An 8,328-nucleotide genomic window follows, 5' to 3' on the forward strand; every position below is an offset into this window, starting at 1 on the left:
AATTTATAATAATTTATAATAATTTATAATAATTTATAATAATTTATAATAATTTATAATAATTTATAATAATTTATAATAATTTATAATAATTTATAATAATTTATAATAATTTATAATAAATATAAAGATTAGACTTATATTCATTAAACCCCCTACCCCCTTACCAAAAATTATCCTTTCCGTCAAACCCCAAAACCGGACGATAAAACTTTTAGCAGAGCATTACACTCACGAAGTAGCGGGACACAACACTTAATAATAAGAACAATACCCTTATAAAGTATTATAAAGTATTATAAAGTATTATAAAGTATATAAAGTATATAAAGTATTAAAGTATTTAAAGTATTAAAGTATTAAAGTATTAAAGTATTAAAGTATATAAAGTATTAAAGTATTAAAGTATATTAAAGTATTAAAGTATTAAAGTATTAAAGTATTAAAGTATTAAAGTATTAAAGTATTAAAGTATTAAAGTATTAAAGTATTAAAGTATTAAAGTATTAAAGTATTAAAGTATTAAAGTATTAAAGTATTAAAGTATTAAAGTATTAAAGAAATATTAAATATTATTAAGATACTACTAAAACACAGAACCATTATATCAATAATATGAAAACCCAGGCATTAACAAAATTGTATGAATTTTCATAATTAAATTTTTTTATTTTTATGTTCAATTCCGATAAAACTTTAATACTGACATAGTATACAAATTCAACTTTCGGAAGAAAAAATCTATTTATCCCTGTTAATGTAGCTTATTTATAAAGCAAAGCATTGAAAATGCTCAGATGGACCATAAAAAGTCCCAATAACATAAAGGTTTGATCCTAGCCTTACTGTTAGTTTTAATTAAACTTACACATGCAAGTTTCCGCAACCCAGTGAGAATGCCCCCAAAATTTATACACAATTTAGCAGGAGCAGACATCAGGTTCACTACAAAGTAGCCCATAACGTCTTGTCCAACCACACCCCCACGGGACACAGCAGTGATTAACATTAAGCTATAAACGAAAGTTTGACTAAATTATAATTATCTAGGGCCGGTAAATTTCGTGCCAGCCACCGCGGCCATACGATTGACCCAAACTAACAGATGTCGGCGTAAAGCGTGTACAATCCAACAACCAAAATAAGGCTAAAACTCAATCATGCTGTAATACGCTATAGCTAACATTAAAAAATGCAACCAAAGTGGCCTTAATACTGACCAAAACACGACAGCTAAGACTCAAACTGGGATTAGATACCCCATTATGCTTTAGCCGTAAACTTAGATAGTTTAATAACGAAACTATTCGCCAGAGAACTACTAGCCAGCGCTTAAAACTCAAAGGACTTGACGGTGTCCTAAGCCCATCTAGAGGAGCCTGTCCTATAACCGATGAACCCCGATACACCCCACCTCTTCTTGCCAATACAGCCTATATACCGCCATCGTCAGCCTACCCCAATAGGGACCAAAAGTAAGCAAAATCATCAACCATAAAAACGTTAGGTCAAGGTGTAGCATATGAAGAGGAAAGTGATGGGCTACATTTTCTAACATAGAAAATTACGGACTATCTTATGAAACCTAAGATATACGAAGGAGGATTTAGCAGTAAATTAAGAATAGAGAGCTTAATTGAAACAGGCAATAGGACGCGTACACACCGCCCGTCACTCTCTTCAACATAAACAAACCAAATAACTAATAAAATAAATAAATAAAGAAGAGAAAAGTCGTAACATGGTAAGTGTACCGGAAGGTGCACTTGGATCATCAAAATGTAGCTTAAACAAAAGCATTTAGCCTACACCTAAAAGACTTCAGCTTACCCTGACCATTTTGAGCCAATATAAGCCCATCCACTAACTAATACAACTATATTAAATTTCTACCAAAACATTCAATTCATCCTAGTATAGGAGATAGAACAGATAAAAAGGCGCATTAATGATAGTACCGCAAGGGAAACCTGAAAGATAAGATTATAAGCACCACAAAGCAAAGATTCAACCTTCTACCTTTTGCATAATGGTTTAGCTAGTCAACTCGGACAAAAAGAACTATGCCCGTCCTCCCGAAATCAAGTGAGCTACTACAAGACAGCAACTAGAGCCAACTCGTCTATGTAGCAAAATAGTGAGAAGATCTTATAGTAGAGGTGAAAAGCCTATCGAACTTGAGGATAGCTGGTTATCCAAAACACGAATATAAGTTCAACTTTAAATTTAACCAAAGTAATCATAAACATAATTTAAATTTAAAAGCTAATCTAAAGGGGGACAACTCTTTAGATCCAGTAAACAAACTTCCATAGAGGATAATGAACCATATACAACTCATAGTTGGCTTAAAAGCAGCCACCAATTAAGAAAGCGTTAAAGCTCAAATACACAATATCATTTTAATCCCTAAAATATAATCAAAATCCCTATCTCTAAATTGGATAATTCTATAAATATATAGAAGCTATAATGCTAAAATTAGTAACAAGAAACATTTCTCCCTGCACAAGCCTACATTAGAAACGGAATAACCACTAACAATTAACAAACTAATAAACATAACTAAACGACTAGAAAGCTATTAACCATATTGTCAACCCAACACAGGAGTGCAACCCAAGGGAAAGATTAAAAGGAATAAAAGGAACTCGGCAAGTACATATAACCCCGCCTGTTTACCAAAAACATCACCTCTAGCATAACAAATATTAGAGGCAACGCCTGCCCAGTGAGTTAAACTTTAACGGCCGCGGTATACTGACCGTGCAAAGGTAGCATAATCACCTGTCCTCTAAATAGGGACTTGTATGAATGGCATCACGAGGGCCTAACTGTCTCCTATTCCCAATCAGTGAAATTGACCTTCCCGTGCAGAGGCGGGAATAATACTACAAGACGAGAAGACCCTGTGGAGCTTAAGATTAATAACTTAACCCAATCTTAATACTACCCTAATGGCATAACAACACTATATACTAAGTTATAATCTTTGGTTGGGGTGACCTCGGAGAACAAAATAACCTCCGAATGACTAAACCCAGATTAACATACCTAAGTATGACAACATCAGTAATTGACCCATATTTTGATCAACGGAACAAGTTACCCCAGGGATAACAGCGCAATCCTATTAAAGAGACCATATCGACAATCAGGGTTTACGACCTCGATGTTGGATCAGGACATCCAAATGGTGCAGCCGCTATTAATGGTTCGTTTGTTCAACGATTAAAGTCCTACGTGATCTGAGTTCAGACCGGAGCAATCCAGGTCGGTTTCTATCTGTATATTCATTACTCCCAGTACGAAAGGACAAGAGAAATAAGGCTAATATTAACAGACAAGCCTCAGAGATAAGGTATGAAACCATCTCAATACCATAACTCAATAATTTTATTCTCTAGAGACAGAGCTATTAAGGTGGCAGAGCAGGTAATTGCATAAAACTTAAACCTTTATAACCAGAGGTTCAACTCCTCTCCTTAATACATGCTTACTATTAATATTCTACTCTACACCTTCCCCATCCTACTAGCAGTTGCTTTCCTAACATTAGTAGAACGGAAAGTCCTAGGTTATATACAACTTCGAAAAGGCCCAAACATCGTCGGACCATATGGCCTACTACAACCAGTAGCAGACGCTGTAAAACTATTTACAAAAGAACCCTCACGGCCTGCAACATCATCAACCCTAATATTCATCACTGCCCCCATCATAGCCCTGACCTTAGCCCTAACAATCTGAGTACCCCTTCCTATACCCCATGCCCTCATTGACTTAAACCTAGGAGTACTATTCATCCTCACCCTATCCGGGCTATCAGTATATCCAATCTTATGATCTGGATGAGCATCAAACTCAAAATACGCCCTAATCGGAGCCCTACGAGCAGTAGCACAAACAATCTCATACGAAGTCACACTAGCCATAATCCTCCTATCAATCACGTTAATCAATGGATCATATACCCTAAAAAACCTAGCCATTACACAAGAAAACATATGACTACTAGTATCAACATGACCTTTAGCCATAATATGATTCATCTCAACACTAGCCGAAACAAATCGAACCCCATTCGACTTAACTGAGGGAGAATCAGAACTAGTATCAGGTTTCAACGTAGAATACTCAGCCGGCCCATTCGCCATATTTTTCCTAGCTGAATACACTAATATTCTAGCCATAAATGCCATAACCACAATCTTATTCCTAGGTTCACCAATCAACCACAACTTTACCCACATCAACACACTTTCATTTACACTTAAAACACTAATACTAACATTTCTATTCTTATGAATCCGAGCATCTTGCCCCCGATTCCGATATGATCAACTAATACACCTACTATGAAAAAACTTCTTACCCCTAACATTAGCCTTCTGCCTATGATATATCTCCATCCCAATCGCCCTATCATGCATTCCCCCTCAAATTTAAGAAATATGTCTGACAAAAGAATTATCTTGATAGGATAAATAATAGGGGTTTAAATCCCCTTATTTCTAGAACAGCAGGAATCGAACCCACATCAAAGAACTCAAAATTCCCAGTGCTTCCTTTACACCATATTCTAGTAAGGTCAGCTAATCAAGCTATCGGGCCCATACCCCGAAAATGTTGGTACACACCCCTCCCATACTAATGTCCCCATATATACTATTATTAACCTGTACCAGTCTACTACTAGGAACTACACTCACACTAGCAAGCAATCACTGACTTACAGCATGAATGGGACTAGAAATTAATACACTAGCAATAATTCCCCTAATAACATATCCAAACCACTCACGATCCACCGAATCTGCCATCAAATACTTCCTAACACAAGCCACTGCATCAATAATAATAATATTTGCCATCATCCAAAATGCCTGAGCAACAAACCAATGAACCCTAACCCAAATATCCAACAATACAGCCTCAATCCTAATAACACTAACCCTTGCTATCAAACTAGGACTAGCACCCTTCCACTTCTGAGTACCCGAAGTAACACAAGGAATTCCACTCTTATCCGGCATAATCTTATTAACCTGACAAAAAGTAGCCCCTGTATCAATCATATATCAAATCTCACCATCACTAAACATAAAAATCTTAACTACCCTAGCCATTCTATCCACACTAACAGGAGGATGAGGAGGACTAAACCAAACACACCTTCGAAAAATCCTAGCATACTCATCCATTTCTCATATAGGATGAACAATCATCATCATACCCATTAACCCAAACTTAGCCTTACTAAACCTATTTATCTATATTATCATCACAACAACAATCTTCTTAACCCTAAACTTAGCACAAGTAACTAAAATCAAATCACTAGCCAATCTATGAAACAAATCCACCCCAATAACCATAATTATCATAATTACCCTAATATCACTAGGAAGCCTTCCACCACTAACAGGATTTATACCAAAATGACTCATCTTACAAGAACTTGTAAACAATAATAACATCGCAACAGCTACACTAATAGCAATATCAACATTACTTAACCTATTCTTCTATATACGAATCATTTATACATCCACCCTAACAATATTCCCAACAACCAACAACTCAAAATTACAATGAATATATGCACAAAAAAAAAACCACAATAATTCCACCACTCACAGTCATCTCCTCCATACTTCTGCCCCTAACACCACTATGCCTAACTCTATTCCAAATAAGAACTACAAGTCTTTACCTTGCATCATCCAAACGCAAATAGGACACTTTAATTAAGCTAAATTCTTTACAATACAAGCTTCGGTAGCCACTTGACTACTTCCCTGAACTTGCAATTCAACGTAATTTATACTACAAAGCCAACATAAAGGTTTAGGCTCAAACCAGACCAAAGGCCTTCAAAGCCTTAAGCAGGTGTCTAAGCACCTAACCTTTATCACACTCTACTAACCTCACGCCTTTATAGGGAAAAGAAAAGGCGTGAGGCCCCGGGGATCTACATATAGCTTATCCACTAAATTGGAGGGTGTTTATCCCACTAACTCTTAGTTAACAACTAAGCACCAAATATTGGCTTCAACTTAATGGTAAAAAGAGATTATATCTCTGTCTTTGAATTTACAATTCAATGCTTACCTCAGCCATTTTACCTATGTTCATTAATCGCTGACTATTCTCAACCAATCACAAAGATATTGGTACCATATATATACTATTTGGCGCCTGAGCTGGAATAGTAGGTACGGCCCTCAGCCTGTTAATCCGCATGGAACTTGGCCAACCAGGAGCTTTAATTGAAGATGACCAAATCTATAACGTTATTGTAACTGCCCATGCTTTCGTAATAATTTTCTTTATAGTTATACCCATTATAATTGGTGGCTTTGGTAACTGACTAGTACCACTAATAATCGGCGCCCCTGATATAGCATTTCCACGAATAAACAATATAAGCTTCTGACTACTTCCACCATCTTTTCTATTACTACTAGCATCTTCCACAGTAGAAGCTGGTGCAGGAACTGGATGGACAGTATACCCCCACTAGCCAGCAATCTAGCCCATGCCGGGGCATCAGTAGACTTAGCAATTTTCTCCCTACATCTTGCAGGTATTTCCTCTATCCTAGGTGCTATCAACTTTATCACTACAATTATTAACATAAAACCACCAGCCTTATCTCAATATCAAATCCCATTATTTGTTTGATCAGTAATAATCACAGCAGTACTACTTCTCCTATCTCTTCCAATCTTAGCAGCAGGAATTACTATACTATTGACTGACCGCAACTTAAATACAACTTTTTTTGACCCAACTGGCGGAGGCGATCCTATTTTATACCAACACCTATTCTGATTTTTTGGTCACCCAGAAGTTTACATCTTAATCTTACCTGGGTTTGGCATAATCTCACACATTGTAACCTTCTATTCAGGAAAAAAAGAACCATTCGGCTATATAGGTATAGTCTGAGCAATAATATCTATTGGATTCCTAGGATTTATCGTATGAGCCCATCACATATTTACAGTAGGACTAGATGTAGATACCCGAGCCTACTTCACCTCAGCTACTATAATCATTGCTATTCCCACAGGAATTAAAGTCTTTAGTTGATTAGCCACTCTTCATGGAGGAAATATCAAATGATCACCCGCAATGCTATGAGCCATTGGATTCATCTTCCTTTTTACAATTGGAGGCCTAACAGGAATTGTCTTAGCTAACTCATCATTAGACATCGTTTTACACGACACCTATTATGTAGTAGCTCATTTCCACTATGTATTATCTATAGGCGCTGTATTTGCCATTATAGGCGGGCTTGTTCATTGATTCCCTCTATTCACTGGATATACACTCAATAATACATGAACTAAAATTCACTTCACCGTAATATTTATTGGAGTTAACCTAACATTCTTTCCTCAACACTTCCTAGGTCTTTCTGGAATACCACGACGATACTCAGATTACCCAGATGCCTATACACTATGAAACATTTTATCATCAATAGGTTCTATTATTTCACTCACAGCTGTAATATTAATAATCTTTATTATTTGAGAAGCATTTGCATCTAAACGTGAAGTATCTACTCTAGAACTAACTACCACAAACATTGAATGATTACACGGCTGTCCACCACCTTATCATACATTTGAACAACCAGCATTTATCAAAACTTAACTACAAGAAAGGAAGGAATTGAACCTCCCAAAGTTGATTTCAAGTCAACCCTATAACCTCTATAACTTTCTCATAAGATATTAGTAATAACAATTACATAACCTTGCCATGGTTAAATTATAAGTTTTAATCTTATATATCTTACATGCCTTACCCTATACAACTAGGCTTCCAAGATGCTGCATCCCCTATTATAGAAGAACTAGTATACTTTCATGATCATACATTAATAATCGTATTCCTCATTAGCTCACTAATCTTATATACAATTATACTTATACTAACCACAAAACTTACCCACACAAACACTATTAATGCCCAAGAAGTAGAAACCATATGAACCATTATTCCCGCTGTAATCCTAGTATTTATTGCATTACCATCCTTACGAATTCTATACATAATAGACGAAATCCATAACCCCTACCTAACAGTAAAAGCCATTGGCCACCAATGATATTGAAGCTATGAATATACTGACTATGAAGATCTAACATTTGACTCATATATAATCCCAACCCAAGATCTATCCCCAGGCCAATTTCGACTACTAGAAACAGATAATCGAATAGTACTACCAATAGATCTTCCAATCCGAGTACTAATCTCATCTGAAGATGTACTCCACGCTTGAACCCTTCCATCCTTAGGAGTAAA

The 8,328-nt window shown here is 36.0% G+C and overlaps 1 non-coding gene across 1 annotated transcript; it reads left to right on the top strand.

The window, feature by feature from the left end:
- Window positions 1-823: 823 nt before the first annotated feature.
- Window positions 824-1,777, top strand: LOC144455979 (18S ribosomal RNA). The gene has a single exon (XR_013484882.1). It is a non-coding gene; the product is annotated as an 18S ribosomal RNA (ribosomal RNA).
- Window positions 1,778-8,328: the final 6,551 nt, after the last annotated feature.

Source organism: Phascolarctos cinereus, unplaced genomic scaffold, assembly GCF_003287225.1.
Source record: "Phascolarctos cinereus isolate Bilbo 61053 unplaced genomic scaffold, phaCin_HiC Scaffold_148;HRSCAF=717, whole genome shotgun sequence".
Lineage (NCBI taxonomy): Eukaryota > Metazoa > Chordata > Mammalia > Diprotodontia > Phascolarctidae > Phascolarctos > Phascolarctos cinereus.